The following is a 12112-nucleotide window of genomic DNA, read 5'->3' as shown; positions in this document are numbered from 1 at the left end:
AACTCTGGGGGCTGAGGTGCCGTACAGTCTGTTTTAATAAGCCCTACAAATAATTTTAATATCCAATAAAGTTTGAGAACTATTACCCTATACTATAGTTGTCAACATTGTTCCCCAATAATGGACCATGGCCACTACACTTTTTTTTTTAATTGAGGTGATTGGCAAATAAATTACATATATTTAAGGTGTACAATATGGTGTTTTGATCCAAGTATACCTTTTGTAATGATTTCCACAATTGAACTAATTAACAAATCTATTATCTGACACAGTTATCTTTTTTTGTGTGTGTGGTGAGAATACTTAAGATCTATTCCCTTAGCAAATTTCAAGTATGTAATACATTATTATTAACTATAGTTACCATGCAGTACATTAGGTCTTTAGAACTTATTCGTCTTAAACTGAATATTTGTACCTTTTCACCAACATCTATCTCCGTATTTCCCCCAATACACTACAGTTCTTAAGTAGTAACATAGTAGATACTTGGTTATTTGACTTGAGAACAGGTATATTTTTTCAGGTGCTGCAGCAACTATATGACATCATCTATCTTGTGAAGAGCATAGGGGAAAAAGAGACTAAAATAATTAGGTTTTTTTGAGCCTGTTTTGTACTGCAGCTACTTGGAAAGACAGAGCAAAAAGGCCTATAAAGTATGGACCAACCACAGGATAGATAAAGATGTGGAACCAGTGGGATATGTTTTGGTGCATATTTTGGTGCATATCTGGGACATGAGTAATGGGCCTTAGCAATTTTTTCCCTTGTAGTTCATACTATGAGTGTAAGGGTTTAAACCTTAAAACCTAATTTTAGGGGATAAACTTTAAAGCCGGAAATTCTTTACTATTCCAGAAATATAACTTAAATTGCCATTTTTTTTTGAGACAGGGTCACACTGTGTTGCCCAGCAGTGGCCAATCTCGGCTCACTGCAGCCTCAACTTTCTGAGCTCCATCGATCCTCCCACCTCAGTCTCTTGAGTAGCTGGGACCACAGGCACTCGCCACCATACCTGGCTAATTTTAAATTTTTTTTGTTAGAGATGGAGTCTTGCCACGTTGCCTAGGCTGGTCTTGAACTCCTGGGCTCAAAGAACACTCATGCCTTGGCCTCCCAAAGTGCTGCGATTACGGGCATGAGCCACCGTGCCTGGCCTTAAATTACCTTAATAGAACTTATTATTTTATTTTATTTTGAGACAGGGTCTTGCTCTGTCCTTGAGGCTGCTGGAGTGCAGTGGCGTTAACAAAGTTCACTGCAGCCTTGACCTCCTGGGTTCAAGTGATCCTCCTTCCTCAGCCTCCTGAGTAGGTGGGGCCATAGGTACATGCTACCATGCTGAGCTAATAGAACTTTTTTAGAGAAGAGAAACTGGTTACCAAAGTTTTTGAAAGGTTGATTTATTCTGATAGAAATATTTAGCCCAGGTTGGGTGGCAGTGGCTCACCCCTGTAATTCCAACACTTAGGGAAGCACAGGTGGGAGGATAGCTTGTGCCCAGGAGTTTGAAACCTGCCTGGACAACATAGCAAGACCTTGCAGTATTCTGCACAAGAAGTAAAGAAAAAAAGACAGAAAAGAGAGAAATATTTAGCCCAGACTACTGAGTCTTTTTTTATCTCATTGATAAAATATAGATTCTCCACATTCAGCAATCTTGCTTGTAGGTACAGGATGACTACATAGTCAAGATCATACCTATCTTAAAGTGTCCTATAGCTTAACAATAATAAAGTGGAATGAAAGGTTATTTGGAGACATGAGCCTCCTGTTATGGGAACATGGGGGAATAGTTTAGGCTTTGGGAATTCTAGGAAGGCTTTGAGGTAATTACTTTTAAACTCTACTAAAAAAAAATGCATGTGCTTTTATTTTTTTTCCATAAGTTTATTTGGTCTTTCTTGAAGCTTTGACCAAATGTTATGTTAGAAGCCACAAAGTGATGTTTTAACTTCTATTATGCTTTCTTCCGAAGGCCTCAGAATTTCTTAAAGATTTGAGTAGTTCTGGCACCCGTATTTTGAATGACACAGTTGCCTAATAAATGATGTTTTTTTCTCTTAAGACTAGGGTGGCCAACCTGATTAGTCTGGTTGTTCCAGTATCATTATTTTTATTTTTTGTGAGATGGAGTCTTGCTCTGTCACCCAGGCTGGAGTGCAGTAGTGTGATCTTGGCTCACTGCAACCTCTGCCTCCCAGGTTCAAGCAGTTCTCCTGCCTCAGTCTCCAGAGTAGCTGGGATTATAGGCACACGCCACCACACCTGGCTAATTTCTTAATTTTTTGTAGAGACAGGGTTTTGCCGTGTTGGCCAGGCTGGTCTCGAACTCCTGATCACGGGTGATCCACCCTCCTTGGCCTCCCAAAGTACTGGGATTACAGCCAGGATAATTATTGATAGTGAGCCCTTTCATACTCAAAAGTATCCCCGTTTGGAAAAACAAAATCATTGTGGTCACGTCAAATAAGACTGTATGGCCTTTTAAGGGAAGATTCTCTATATGTAAAATATGATAAAGAAAGACATTTGATGGGCAGGGTGTGGTGGCTCATGCCTGTAATCCCAGCTCTTTGGGAGGCTGAGGTGGGCAGATCACGAGGTCAGGAGTTCGAGACCTGCCTGACTAACATGGTGAAACCCAGTCTCTACCAAAAATACAAAAATTAGCCAGGCGTGGTGACGCGTGCTTGTGATCCCAGCTACTTTGGAGGCTGAGGCACGAGAATCGCTTCAACCCGGGAGGTGGAGGTTACAGTGAGCCGAGATTGTGCCATTGCACTCCAGCCTGGGCGACAGAGTGACACTCCATCTCAAAAAAAAAAAAAAAAAAAAAAAAGAAAGACATTTGATGATATTGGGTCGTTATTCTTAGGGAACTTTTTTTTTGTTTTTATAATGTGGTGTCGATATACCAAAGGATAATTTTAAAAATTGAAAATATGTGTAAGGCCTTAGTCAGGAGATGAAAGTAGGCCAGGTACAGTGGCTCGTGCCTGTAATCCCAGCACCCTGTCTCTACAAAAAATTAGCCGGGTGTGGTGGGGTGTGCCTGTAGTTCCAGCTACTCAGGAGGCTGAAGTGGAGGAATTACTTGAGCCCAGGAGGTGGAGGTTGAAGTGAGCCGAGATTGCCCCATTGCACTCTAGCCTAAGTGACAGGTAAAGACCTGACTCAAAAAAAAAAAAAAAAAGAAAAAATGATAAAGTAAGAAGATTATTCTAGAAAATAAGTAAGGATTAGCCTCCTAAGGGCATAAAATATTCAGCTGACTATAACTTCCTTTAATTGTAAATCCAAATACACCTGAAACAATCACTAAACTAAGCAAAAAAACCGTATCATTATTTTAAAAGGCGTAGCTAGCTCCAATAAAAAAACAATTATGGCTTCAGAGATTTTGGCCTTTCATAAATTGGGTCTTTTAAGCATTAAGTTTAAGCATCAAGTATTTCAATATCTACTAGATGCACAGCAGCAGACTAGTGATGTAACAAGTACAAAGCAACACATGATTCTGACTTCCCTCGTGAGGGTTTGTGGTATGGTTGAGGTTGGAGAAAATTGTCTATATTTAACTGCCATGATAGAAATCACTAAAGAAGATAGGGAAGGTTTAAATGAGGTGAGGAATAAGAGTTGGATTAAAAAAAAAAAGCTAGAACAGGAATTTAAACGATTGAAGGGCATGGGGTGACATTTAAAAATGAGCAGTGACAAAGAATAAGGCATATTTAAGATGGGTGTAAGTTGCCTGTTACAGAGTTAGGAAGGTACATTTAGAGCCATGTTCCAGACTCAGCTTTCTATAAAACGCTATCCTTTAAGCATGGAAAGTTTTGTGTAGAGAACTGATTGAAGAATAATCTGACGGTCATACAGTAAGTGACTTGAAGAAAAAGCAATTGAAAGATGAAGAACCTCATTATGGAATAGCATTATAGCCCACATGACAAGATTTCCCCTACTAATAACAGAAATAGGCAAATAAGCCCTCCAGACTTTTGGTTGGCAAATGAAAATATAAAAACAAGGAAGAATTTAAAAAATCAAATGAAGCTTGTCATAGAAATTAAAACTTTTTTAAAATTTTAAACATTTTTTAGAGGCAGGGTCTCTGTCTATTGCCCAGATTGGAGTACAGTGTTACTGCAGCCTTGAACTCCTAGACTAAAGTGATTCTCCCACCTCAGCCTCTGGAGTAGCTGGGACTACAGGTGTGTGCCACCTTGCCTGGCTAATTTTTAAATTATTTTTATTTTTGTAGAGACAGAGTCTTGCTATGTTGGCCAGGCTGGTCTTGAACTCCTGCCCTCTATCGCTTCTCGGCCTTTTGGCTAAGATCAAGTGTAGTATCTGAACTCCTGCCCTCAAGTGATCCTCCCACTTTGGCCTCCCAAGGTGTTGGGATTACAGGCATGAACCACGGCACCTGGCCAGGAAAAATATTCTTTATTTAAATAAATAAAATCGTGTTAAGATGCCAACAGTACCAAGAGTTGTTACCTAAAACATGCTAGTTAAGATTTCCCTGAAGTTTAAAAACAGACTCAAAAATAAATATTTTGTCTGCTGGCTATTTAATCTACAACTTCTACATCACTTTTTCTGATTTGCGGGGGGAAAGAGAAGACTGAGGTAGTGTCATTTTGATGGCAAGTGTTTTTTTTGTGTGTCTTTATCTGAAATGAGGTTCACTCTGTCACCTAGGCTGGAGTACAGTGGCATGAACACAGTTCACTGCAGCCTCAACCTCCTGGGCTCAAGCGATCCTCCTGCCTCAGCCTCTTGTGGGACCACAGGCCTGGCTATTACCCTGTCTGGCTAATTTTTTGATTTTTTTGTGGAGACAGAGGTCTCACGTTGTTGCCCAGGCTGATTTTGAACTCTTGGGCTCAAGCAGTCCTCCTGCCTCAGCCTCCCAAAGTGCTGGGATTACAGGCCTGAGCCACTATGCCCAGCTGCAAGTGTTTTTGTGGAAGATCTAAGCTTGATGTGTGTTAGTTAGTAGCATTTCAAATAGATCCCTAGACAGCCCTTTCTCCTAAGACTAATTTAAAGCCATCAGGACTTTCCCTGCATTCTGTTGTAGGTGAAATAGGAAACTGAAATAGAAAATATGGTTTAATTTTTTTAAGAAGAAAAGTTTGTCTAAGAATCTTTAAAGGCTTAGGATACATTAGTGATATTAGTTAAAACTATGACATCAGTTTTTTTAAAAAAATTATTTTATCTTTTCTCCAGGACTTGTTTTTAGGATGTTTATCACCCATAGCCTCTTTTTTTCCTTAGGTCTCTTGAGTCGCTGTAGGTGATGACTATAAGAGGAAAATTAGTTGGAATCCAGTACTGGAGAATTAATCTAGATAATCAATTATAGGAGATTAAAGTTACTCTATCAAATGTAATTGATATTACTAAATGTCAGAGTAGAAATCATTGATTTTTTTTTTTTTTGCTTACTTCTGTTTTGTATAATTATTTTGCATTTTCCCATCTTCCTGTGATTGTGGCAGGTAACTCCATGAATGGCTCCTATAACTCTTGGATGTGCCCTTCAAGCTTGTTTAGTTGGCAATCCTCACTTCCTTCATGTACAATATGCTTATTCTTTTCCCTTCACAGTTTTGGAAATTGGTCTTTCATTCTTTGAAAATCTTACACAGAATCAAGAATGTTGTGTATGCAAGTCCTTGATGGGATACAGTCTGAAGCGGAGCCCTTGAGAAGGAATGGAAGTACTCAGGGCCCACCAATACAGATCTTTTACATTCGTAATCGAAGCTTAGGCATCTGCTATGCCTAGGACCTGATGGCTGTCTCACTTTAAGAACCCAGGTTTAGGCCAGGTGCAGTAGCTCATGCCTGTAATCCCAGCACTTTGGGAGGCCGAGGTGGGCAGATAACCTAAGGTCAGGAGTTCAAGACCAGCCTGGCCAACATGGTGAAACCCCGTCTCTACTAAAAATACAAAAATTAACTGGGCGTGGTGGCTGGTGCCTGTAATCCCAGCTACTTGGGAGGCTGAGGCAGGAGAATCGCTTGAACCCAGGAGGTGGAGGTTACAGTGAGCCGAGATCACGCCATTGCACTCTCTCTGTCTCAAAAAAAAAAAAAAAAAAAAAAATCCAGGTTTAAAGGTATTCTGCTCTCTCTTCCAACAATGAAAAGATGGCTTACCTTACCTTTCACAAACCAGCATTTTTGGAGCAAAAGTCTTAAGAAAAAAATGGCGTACGATGCATATCACCTAGAAAGAAGGAAGAAGTAACACAAGTACTTAGTATTTTTATATGTTTGTAGAGAAGGTTAGATGGTAGCAGAGATTTGAGTCTTCCTTCCATAGTTGTTGCTGAGGAGTGGGTGCTTTGCCACCTCCCTTACATTTAGTTATCCTCACATGACTAGTTTTGCCAATGGAACATGAATGAAAGTATTCTTTTCCAGGCTGAGGTGGTTGAAAGGCAGTTGCACCTTCTCCATTCTCTTTGTGGCAGCTTTGGAAGCCAAGTGTGGAAGGTGACACTCACAAGATGGAAAGAGCCTGTGTCCTCAAGTCACTACCACCCACTGAATACTTGTGTTGGGATTTATACAAGAAAACTTCTCTTGTTTTAAGCCATGATATTAACACAATTTGGAATTCATATATAGAAGCTAGCATTGCTCTAACACACACGTGTATCTGTATTTAATATTAGTCACCCTTGTGAGGGTGATTGTGAGGCAGCCTTGTACAGATGAAGAATATGTGCTTAAGAAGTAACTTCCCTACTATGCAGCCATAAAAAGAATGAAATTATGTACTTTGCAGCAACATGTATGCAGCTGGAGGCCATCATTCAAAGGGAATTAGCACAGGAACAGAAAACCAAATACCACATGTTCTCATGTTTAAGTGGGAGCTAAACATTGAGTACACATGGACACAAAGATGAGAAAAATAGACACTGGGAACTAATATAGGGGGTAGGTTGGAAGGGAGGTGAGGGTTAGAAAACTATTGGGTACTGTGCTCATTTCCTGAGTGAGGGGATCATTCGTACACCAAACACCACTGACACAAAATTCACCCATGTAACAAACCTGTACAGTGAACCTAAACCTAGACACTGAACCTTAAATAAAAGTCAAAAGGAAAAAAAAAGGGAAGTAACTTCCGTTAAGGTCAGAGCAGAGAGTCAAACCTAGATCTGACTGAAGGCTAATGAGGTCTCCATTATAACATGCTGCATCTTAGAGAAAGAGATCACTGGAGATAAGACAAATCCCACCCTTTCGGATTACAAGTTTCAGTTTATACCAGTAATTTTTTTTATGGATAGGAAAGTGACCAGATATTGGTATGATAAGAAGAATCTTTTAAGTGTTCTAAATGATTTTAGATTTTAGTTAGATTCCTTTTTACTGGGTTGCCTCTCTAGAGACAGGTGATATTCTTAGATTTACTATTTTGATTGTTCTTGTGAAGGATTTTGTGGGAAGAATATTAAGACTTAAGTCTTCAGGGCTTTAGTACTTATTACTATGAAGGGCTTAGGGTCCAGGCCTTAATTCATGAGTATATTCACTGTTTCACCTTTGTTCACCTATATTCCAGACATCAAGGTCAGGAATCTGTCAGCATTAGAAAGTTTTTCATTTAGTCCTAAACTTGGAGAAATAACCTTTGGAAGATTAAACGGCTCTGAAATAAAGCAGACCACAAGTTATAGAAGTCGAGTAGGAACTTATTTTTGTTTTTTCTTCCTCTTGTTTGTAAGGCTTCCATAGCTATGCGATATTGGAGTGGGAAAGGAAGCGATAGAATTTTATGCCACTAATCTGCTCCCAAAATGAAAAACTTACCATCATCTACAGCAGTTCTGTTGACACAGCCTCATGTTCCTTGAGCCTTTTTTTTTTTTTTTTTTTTTTATGACACGGAGTCTTGCTCTGTCGCCCAGGCTGGAGTGCAGTGGCACGATCTCGGCTTACTGCAAGCTCTGCCTCCCGGGTTCAGGACATTCTCCTGCTTCAGCCTCCCAAGTAGCTGGGACTACAGGCGCCCGCCACCACGCCTGGCTAATTTTTTGTATTTTTTTTTTTTTTTTTTTTTGAGACGGAGTCCCGCTGTGTCCCCCAGGCTGGAATGCAGTGGCGCGATCTCAGCTCACTGCAAGCTCCGTCTCCTGGGTTCACGCCATTCTCCTGCCTCAGCCTCCCGAGTAGCTGGGACTACAGGCGCCCGCCAACATGCCCGGCTAATTTTTTGTATTTTTTTTTTTTTTTTTTTTTTGGAGACGGAGTCTCGCTCTGTCACCCAGGCTGGAGTGCAGTGGCGCAGTCTCGGCTCACTGCAAGCTCCGCCTCCCGGGTTCACGCCATTCTCCTGTCTCAGCCTCTCCGAGTAGCTGGGACTACAGGCGCCCGCCACCACGCCCGGCTAATTTTTTTGTATTTTTAGTAGAGACGGGGTTTCACCGTGGTCTCGATCTCCTGACCTTGTGATCCACCCGCCTCGGCCTCCCAAAGTGCTAGGATTACAAGCGTGAGCCACCGCGCCCGGCCTTGTATTTTTAGTAGAAACGGGGTTTCACCGTGTTAGCCAAGATGGTCTCGATCTCCTGACCTCGTGATCCGCCCGTCTCGGCCTCCCAAAGTGCTGGGATTACAGGCGTGAGCCACCGCGCCCGGCTAATTTTTTGTATTTTTTAGTAGAGACGGGGTTTCACCGTGTTAGCCAGGATGGTCTCTATCTCCTGACCTCGTGATCCGCCAGTCTCGGCCTCCCAAAGTGCTGGGATTACAGGCGTGAGCCATCGCGCCCGGCCTCCTTGAGCCTTTTTATTGGGACCACATGGCTAGCATTATTTTTTCAGTTAGCCATCATTTTTAACCATCTTTGGATTTTTCTAGAAGGAAAAAGTTCTAGGTTTTTCCCTGTATTTCATCCTCCACCCCTTTCTGGAAATGCTGAAGAGATACCATGTTCCAACATTAAGAACTGCCAGGTGCTACATATGGTCAGAAGCTTGTTTATTTTTATTTATTTATTTATTTGAGATAGAGTCTTGCTCTGTCACCCAGGCTGGAGTGCAGTGGCGCAATCTCGGCTCACTGCAAGCTCCACCTCCCGGGTTCACGCCATTCTCCTGCCTCAGCCTCCCAAGTAGCTGGGACTCCAGGCGCCCGCCACCATGCCCGGGTAATTTTTTGTATTTTTTTTTTAGTAGAGACAGGGTTTCACCATGTTAGCCAGGATGGTCTCGATCTCCTGACCTGGTGATCCGCCCACCTCGGCCTCCCAAAGTGCTGGGATTACAGGCGTGAGACACAGTGCCTGGCCTATTTTTATTTTTTATTTTTAGAGATGAGGTCTTGCCATGTTGTCCAGGCTGGTCTTAAACTCCTGGCCTCAAGCAATCCTCCCACCTCGGCCTTCCAAGGTGCTAGGATTACAGGTGTGACCCACTGCACGCAGCCTGATTTTTTTTTTTTTTTTTTAAACGTTAACTTTTTATTTCTGAGGTTATTTTCTCCCTCTAGTGGCTTACAGTTCTTATCAGGAAAACTTACTCTTCTGCATGACAGGTGGTACTGTAATCTGCTGGCTAGCCTCCTGTGGTTTGGGTCATAAGGACATATTTCTAAGGCTTCTGGCTCCATGAGGACTAAATGGCAGGAACCACAGGTTGTCAAAGAAAAAGACTGACATTTAAGATCAGGTAGTCTTGGCATAGACTTATTTTCTATTATCAAAACAAAAGTAATATGAAAGATAGGAGTATCTCAAGTCTTACCTATGAAAGTTTCGAGTAACCAAAGCAATAGCCTAGCCAGTTAGATAGTAGGGGAAATTCACTGCTTCCATGCTTTGGAAGGCAAAAAATTAACATTTGTATATATCTTTAGTCTTATAAGTTGTGTTAGTTAGAGTGCTTGTCTCTCAAATAAAGTATTAAACAGGCAAAGATCCTTGGAAAACTCATAGTCTGGAGTAAGAGGAATTTTTTTTTTTTTTTTTTTTTTTTTAAGACTGTTTCGCTCTTGTTGGCCAGGCTGGAGTGCAATGGCATGATCTCGGCTCACCACAACCTCTGCCTCCCGGGTTGAAGCGATTCTCCTACCTCAGCCTCCCAAGTAGCTGGGATTACAGGCATGCGCCATGCCTGGCTAATTTTAAATTTTCATTAGAGACAGAGTTTCTCCATACTAGTCACGCTGGTCTTGAACTCCCGACCTCAGGTGATCTGCCTGCCTTGGCCTCCCAAAGTGTTGGGATTACAGGCATGAGCCACCGCGCCAAGCCAATGAAATTTAATACTGTAAGCTTGAGTGCTGGAGAAAGAAAGGCTGGGACAGCTGGTTCCTTTACTATTCAGCATTGGTCCCTCCATCCCTTCTCCAACTTACCTAAATTAAGCTCTTTGCCAGGGAAAGATGCTAATTGTCAGGTAGGTCAGCATAGCCACTTTCGATAAAAAGTAATCTGAAGTACGAACAGTACAATGCTTAAGTTCAGGCTACTTTATAATTATAATAATTATTTTTTAGAGATGGGGCCTTGATGTTGCCCAGGCTGGAGTGCAGTGGCTATTCACAGGTGTGATCATAGCACATGACAGCCTCAAACTCCTGGGCTCAAGCAATCCTCCTCCCTCAGCCTCCTGAGTGGCTGGGACTACAGGTACATGCCAACATGCCCATCTTGGGCTACTTTATAGTTACCTGAGAATGTCAGTCTCAAATTTCTAAAGTTGTAGGTATTAACATATGAAGACTCCTAGAAGTCATCCAAGAATATACCATCTCAAATCTGCTGCATTTTACTGCCAATATAAGGCCTACTTTCTTCCATGGCTAGCTGTCTTTAGCTATCCGAGCAGACTTTCATATTAAGGACTCTCAGGTTTCCAGGCAACAGCTACACCAAGATTTCTGCAAAGCATGGACAGTATAGTTTGATGGGGGAAAAATAAGATCAAGGCAGACTGGAATAAGCAGTAGGGATAGAAAAGTGCCTTAGAATAGTCCATTTCAATTCTGCTTTGCATCATGCCTAGGGCATAGATAAAGGGTACAGAGCTAGACTACTAAATGTCAGATTTTCCTGAGGGCATTTTGGTGACTAAATCCAGGGATTTAGACTCAGGTACCTTTCAGGAATACAAGCCAGGGTAGTTGTTTAAAGCTTTCACTGCATATTAATGATTATATTAGAGCCATGAACCCTTATTATAAAGTGAATTGGCTCTCTGGAAAATAAAGGCTGCAGTATAATTCAATGTTGTATACAGCTATCTTTAGATTTTTAAAGATAATGGAAAAATATCTTCAATAACCCAAATGTAGTCTTTAGACAACCCCAAACTCTCACTTTGGCCAGCAGCCTAGAAAAGTATGAAGTTTGACCAGACTGATAAGTCTGGTCTTAATAAATGAAGACTGCTTTAGAATAGGTGGTGAGAATTGGTGACGCTGGGTTATTCACCTGATTATGGATAGCTGAATGGAGGCTAAGACCATTTCGTTTGATATATGTTAGACATGGCCAAAGTATTCCCAACCTTGGTGCCACCTTGACACTTAAACCTAGCCTAAAGGATCTCGAGACCTACCTTATTCTTGAAGCAGTGTCTGTCAAGAATCTGAAGGCAAGTGTGACTTGAGGGCGAAGATGATCCTTTGGTAAGACAAAAATAAGACAAATAGCTGAAGTTTGAGGAGAGGGAAAGCACAGTACCTTTTAGTCAGGTGATGTGAATCAACTTTCCATTCAAGCTACTCAATTCCTCTCTTCCCACCATATGTTCTATGATTTCTCAGAGGTTCGGAAATTTTTGATGTCATAGTTAAGTCTTAGAGAAATGGCTCTCAATCCTGATTGTTCATGAGAATCACTGAGTAGTTTTAAAGTGGCAGGTCCTTTGGTCCCACTCCAAAACTACTGGATCAGAATCTTCAAGAATGGGCTCTGGCTAACTGTGGCTTTAAGAGTTCCACAGGTCTGGCACAGTGACTCACACTTATAATTCTAGCACTTTGGGAGGCCGAGGTAGACAGATTGCTTGAGGCCAGAATTTTGAGACCAGCCTAGGTAACGTAGTGAGACCCCCAT

At 41.5% G+C, this 12112-nt stretch overlaps 1 protein-coding gene and 1 pseudogene across 2 annotated transcripts in view; one reads left to right on the top strand and one right to left on the bottom strand.

The window, feature by feature from the left end:
- Window positions 1-11854, bottom strand: part of GTSF1 (gametocyte specific factor 1) — a 35343-nt gene extending 23489 nt beyond the window's left edge. The window contains exons 1-2 of one of the 2 annotated variants that reach the window (XM_055248005.2): window positions 11738-11787; window positions 6198-6262 (exon numbers count right to left, since the gene is read on the bottom strand). The gene's annotated coding sequence lies outside the window, so the exon portion shown is untranslated. Of the gene's footprint in view, window positions 1-6197; window positions 6263-11737 lie in introns of both variants that reach the window. The other variant, XM_055248008.1, reaches the window with a different exon arrangement.
- LOC129467174 (uncharacterized) lies at window positions 4330-4504 on the top strand (annotated as a pseudogene).
- Window positions 11855-12112: the final 258 nt, after the last annotated feature.

Source organism: Symphalangus syndactylus, chromosome 17 (genome assembly GCF_028878055.3).
Source record: "Symphalangus syndactylus isolate Jambi chromosome 17, NHGRI_mSymSyn1-v2.1_pri, whole genome shotgun sequence".
In the NCBI taxonomy this organism is placed as follows: Eukaryota; Metazoa; Chordata; class Mammalia; order Primates; family Hylobatidae; genus Symphalangus; species Symphalangus syndactylus.
This window is presented reverse-complemented; position numbering and strand designations above follow the sequence as displayed.